The following is a 5,648-nucleotide window of genomic DNA, read 5'->3' as shown; positions in this document are numbered from 1 at the left end:
ATAGGATTGGATATGTGGGAGAGCTGTTACAACTCCGAAACCAGTGTGTTATTGTAAACATGTTCGCTGGTTCGCCATTCCAGCAGCAGCCATCATGTGACGCGTGGCCTCACACACATAGAATTGGGAGGTGATGAAAAGTAACGGGTAGGTCCATCAGGACAACATGGCTATCTCACTCAAAAATAGATTTTTCCTATGTCAAAATCCTTTTTTTGGGCTCGAGCCATGTCGTCCTGATAGAAGTGTACCAGAGAGTTAAAATTATCACTTTTTTTCAATTTAGAGTTTCAATCACATACGTGCTCTTTGGTCACTTCACTAATTATTGAAAAGTGAAAATCTGTCCATAATAGTTTGTGTTATAACCGTTTGTTTACACTTCCAAATATAGCTATTTGGGACAATAGTTCAAAGCTATGAATAGGCTATGTAAGTTTTTGTAAACTGTATGATAACCTAAAAGTTATCACAGCCCAACTCACTAAAAGAAAGTATCTTAGCGTGAACACGTATTGCTGAAAGAAAAGGGGGAGTTGATTAATAGAGGTTCACTACTTTTTATCTAGGAACAGTAGGTCCATGTAAAGGAAACGCAAAAAGAAGTATAATATTTTATGATTTCCAAAAGCATATGAATGTAACAAGAATTGGTGCAACAGCAACAATGTTTAAATTTTTTATGGTTAAAACAAGAGATGTTTACCCGAGTAACATCTTATAGAATAAAATAATAACATTATTCCATATGAGAAAGAAAAGAATATCATCTTAAACTCTTCACTATAAACATAGTATATCACACTGCAAATTAGAAGAATATTCAACCTGCGCTATGCGGAATGTAAGTCTCATATTATACAGTCAATAGGAGTCCATGCTCAACACTAAGAAGCTGGTTTAATCACACTGCCAGCTGCCAATACAAAGTATTTAATCTCTTCCAATTGTCGCAAGTAATGTTTGAAAAACACTCTTGAAGATTTCCATCCCATGTAAGCTTGTAAATCTTCGAAGGACATATTGGTAAAAGTTTAATGAAGAGGCTACTTTCCCAGGATCATGACCCGATGTCATACTATCTGGGTCAGCCCTTCTGATAAAATAGGTAAGTTTGGACCCTAGCTGTTTCAAAGAGAGGTTAGATCCTGTTGTTTCCCCTTTAAAAACCTGTTCGCCTTTAAATGCTCCACTTTTTTATAGGTAAGCTTCCAGGAATTCCACAGGGCACAGAGAAGGATCCTCCTTTAGTGGAACGATCTTCCCGGGCCCCCAACGTTTTGTGGGGAGTTAATTTTTAGCCAGGAATGCAGGATCTGGGAATAAATTAACTTTTCCCGATTCTGAGAATTCGTTGTGGCCATCGTCCCCTGATAATACCACAATCTCGCTGACTTCAGCACCGGTAGCCATAGTTAGTAAAAAGATCAATTTTTGAGTAAGATCCCTCTGAGAAGCCGAGTACTTATCTATTGAGGAGGTTAAGTGCAAGAATTTGTCCAACGACCATGAGATGGATTTGGGATGAGAATTTGGTTTCAATTTAGCACAAGCCTTTGGGATCTTATTGAACAGATCGCTGTTGGGTTATAAATCAAAAGCGCAAACGATAGGTTTGGTTAGGAAATATTTCTAGGCCAAACCTTGTTCTTGTAGTGAAATAAAGAATGATTAATAGAAGTCCATTATAATCAAAGAGGGCTCATGTTCCTTAGAAAACTCCACCCACTTCTTCCAAGAAGACAATTATTGCCTTTTTGAAGTAGCGAATTTGTATTCTTCTAGAAAATCAATCCTTTCCTTTGAAACTGTATTTTCTTTTAGCAGCTAGGACATGAAAATCATGCGCTGAAGGCTTTTCATTATCCAGAAGAAAGCAGAGACAGTCTTCTGTTGAACATCCGGGGACAGCATTGGTGTCAGCATTGGTATCAGCAGAGGGATCTGATGAGGTTTGAGTTCCAGAACAAGAGGGTACCAATTGATCTTTGGCTATTTTGGAGCCACTAATACTGCTGTCCCCTTGAAAGTCCATAGTTTGTCCAGGACCTTCAGAAGGAGATTGAATGGTGGAAAAATATAAATGTGAGTCCACTGGTTCCATTCCTGTGACATTCCGAATCTAAATTTGATGCTACATACCGGGGAAGCTTCTTGTTGAAGCTCGTCGCAAAGAGATCTACTTGCAGTTCTCAGACTTGATCCAGACTGAAACTAGAATGATTTTTTGTCCAGAGACCATTCTGTTTCCAGAGGCTTGAATCTTGACAGGGCATCTGCCATCATATTGCGAACCCCTTCTAAGTGAACAGCCGAAAGATGCCAATTTCTCAGTTTTGACAAAGTGAGAATGGCCAAAATTACATGGTCGATTTGTGGAGATCTCAAACCCTGTCTGTTGATGCAGTGGACTATTATCTTGCTGCCAAGCACTAATTTGATATATGATTTGTTCTTTGGGTTCAGTCTCTTCAGAGAAAGAAACACTGCCATGGCTTTCAGGATGTTGATATGGAATTTTTGAAATGCGACTGACCACTGACCATGTACCTTCTTGATAAGGGTATGAGCACCAACCCCCAACCCTACTACAAGGTGTCCTTGTGGATTGTTACTGTCGGAGGAGGAAACTGTAGAGGAATGTGTGCTGACAAGGTCTTGGCAGTGGACCACGACTTGAGCTGTTTGCACAGTAAAGCCATGTGGCGAAGATCTCTTCGAGCATTTGATGTCTTTCTTCTCTAGTCGCAATTAGCATCCTTGAGTTTTTCTTTTAAGATTGGATTCTATCCGCTGCAAATTGTAGTGAATCCAAGACTCTTTCCTGATGACGTCTGGTGATTTCTATCCTCTTGCCCTGAGGTAGAGAGAGGATAAGTGACTTCAAGTTCCAGGTCAGACCTAGCCACTGGAAATCTTGAACTGGAGATATCCTGGACTTCTCGAGGTTGATTTGGAAGTCCATGATTGTAGAAATTTCATAACTTTCAGAGCTGCTAGAAGACAGTCCGACTTCGTTGCAGCCCAGGATAACCAGTCGTTGAGGTATAACATCACTTGAAGGCCTTTGTTCCTGAGTTATTAAACAATGGTCTCAACTAGTTTCATGAAAATCTTTGGAGCTATGCTGAGTCTGAAGGGCATAGCTTCTGAAACTAAGGTAGGGGGAGAAGTGCTATCCTATCAGAAGATGCCAATAAGAGTTGGTAAGATATATGGAGACGGTGTAGGCACCCTGGGGTAGTAGAGTCAGTATTTGCAATATAGTTAGCATCAGGAACTTGTTGTTCTGAAAGAATTTCTCTAGAGAGGATAACTCCAGAAAAGTTTAAAGATTGTTCAAATCCTTCTTTGGAACGCAGAATAGCTGTCCTTGAATGTTCATGGATTTTGTGCAACGGATAACTCCCTTCAGGACGAGATTCTGCACATATTCCTCCAATAATGGAATTGTGGGTTGGAATAACCTCATGAACTGTGGTAGTTTCTGTCTCCATTTCCTGTATAGTCCTTTGAGAGTGTGCCCAAGGATCGAATATCCATTGATCCTTGAAGTGATAGAGTCTTCTCCCTACCAGAAGCTCATTGTTGTTTTGAAGGACCTGCTCCTTGATGCGACTTGCTTCTATTTCCTCGGCACCTAGACTGGACATCTCTTCAAGACTTTCCCTTCCCACTTGCATATCTTCCTTGAGCTCCAATAGGATGAAATGTTGTAGTGGTCCCTTCTGGATGAGACTGAAGGCCGGAGACTATGTCACGTACTGCTGGGAACCGTGTACACCTTCTGGGGAATAGTGGCAATTGTGGCTGTCGTGGGAGGAAAGGTTTTCTTGCCCTTAAATGGTCTCCTAGGGTTCTTACCTTTAGGTACCTCCTTGTATGGGGTAGAATTTCCTCTTAGAGGACATACCCCATTTCTGCGTAAGGCTCTTATTCTCTTGAGCCAGGGTGGCTTCTTTAACTACCTTTTGGAGAAACAGATCTTTCACCCAGATGTTCAAGTTGATTAAGTTTTAGGCTCATGCCTAATAGTTGCCGCTGCTAGTACGTGCTCTCTGCAGGCTCGCCATGTTAAAAAGAATGCATGCAAATCTATATGGAAGGTAGCTAAATGGGTTTATATCAGAACTGGGAAGAAGTCAGACTGTGAGTAGTTCCCAATCAAAATCTCAAGATAAGCCTGTTATGACAAAGAAGCAGCTTGTCTTTCTTTGGCCTCCAATTCTGCCTTCACTAGGAATTCTGAAATTATGGGTAATTTTTTATTAAACTGCTTGCCTCCTATATCCCTATCCAGTTTTCCAGCTGTGAAGGTATGTTGGACATCTTCCCAGCTATCGGAGTCATAGAAGGGCCAGCGAAACAGGTTTGCATTCCTCTAGCACTAGCAGGGGCTTACCTTCCAATACTGCTTTTTTAAGAGCCTCTAAACTCTTTGAGACCAAAGGAAAGACAGTATATTTTGGGGCTACAAAAATTGCCTGGTTCCTGTCAAAATCAGAAAGCTGAGTGTTGGTAAACTTGGCTGTTTTGTGCTCCTTCACCATTTGAGCCCTACTTTGGTCAAAGATGATTGTGTCCTTGGGGATCGTATTATTTCTGAAGGATGACTCGGAATTCAGCCTTACATAACAGTAAGGATAATTCTCTATAGAGGGATAGCACTCTAAATCTGAAACCAGTTTAGATCCCATGCCTTCTCTAATGTGAAGGTATCCCTCACTCATAACCATATGCTCTGTATAACGCCAAGAATTCTTAGTCGAACAGTCTGGATGACTTGATGCTGGTGAAGCCTTGGACTTAGGTGCCTGTTGAAGCACCTCAATCTTCGCCTCTAAGGATGCTTGTGCTCTTTAATGCTCGGCATGAGAGTTGTCCATGAATGCCTTCATGGATCCCATAAACTCCAAATTTCCAGGGAACAAGGAGGCATTCGGAATTGGAAGAGGAGTCAAAGTAGAGGCAGGTTGTAGCAGGTACAGGAACTGGAGTATGAATAGAAGTACTAGGAACAGAACTTACCTACTGACTGTCAATTGAGTTATCCGAAGCTTCTGTTGTCAGTAAGATTCTCTCTCTTTCAGACGGAACGGAAGAGGTTGATGACATGTTGTCGGTATCCAAGTTTATATCCTGAAAGGAGTCCCGGACTTCACGATCTGCAGGATTCATTTGTACCGATGGAAGTTGAACCCCCGGTATCTGGTGACCGTACACTGCGGTCACATCAGCCTTGGAGAATAGAAGATCCTTCATTTCTATTGAAGGAATATAAGGGGCCACTTTGTTGAGAGCTCTTTAGAAATCCCCTCACCCAATGACTGATGGTCTTCTGGACCCGTTTTCTCAACCTGAGAAACACTGGAGGCATGAAACCCAGTGTGGATAAGGTCTTTGCATATACTGGAATTGGTAGGTTCCCATATAGCAAAGGGACCTTTGGAAACATGGCAGTCCGCATGTTTCCTTCTGGTCGTGTGGCCGCAAGACAGCTTGACCTGCCAGGTGCAAGTTACTGTGGCACAATCCATTTCGTCAGCAGCCTGTAAAGATAGAAAATTTTCAATAGGTACTTTTTTGACACACCAAGAATTTTTTGTATCTTCACGCTGAAAAAATTCATTAAAAATTTTGTGATAAAT

This window comes from Palaemon carinicauda, chromosome 17 (assembly GCF_036898095.1).
Source record: "Palaemon carinicauda isolate YSFRI2023 chromosome 17, ASM3689809v2, whole genome shotgun sequence".
Taxonomy (NCBI): Eukaryota; Metazoa; Arthropoda; class Malacostraca; order Decapoda; family Palaemonidae; genus Palaemon; species Palaemon carinicauda.
Note: the sequence above shows the minus strand (reverse complement) of the source record.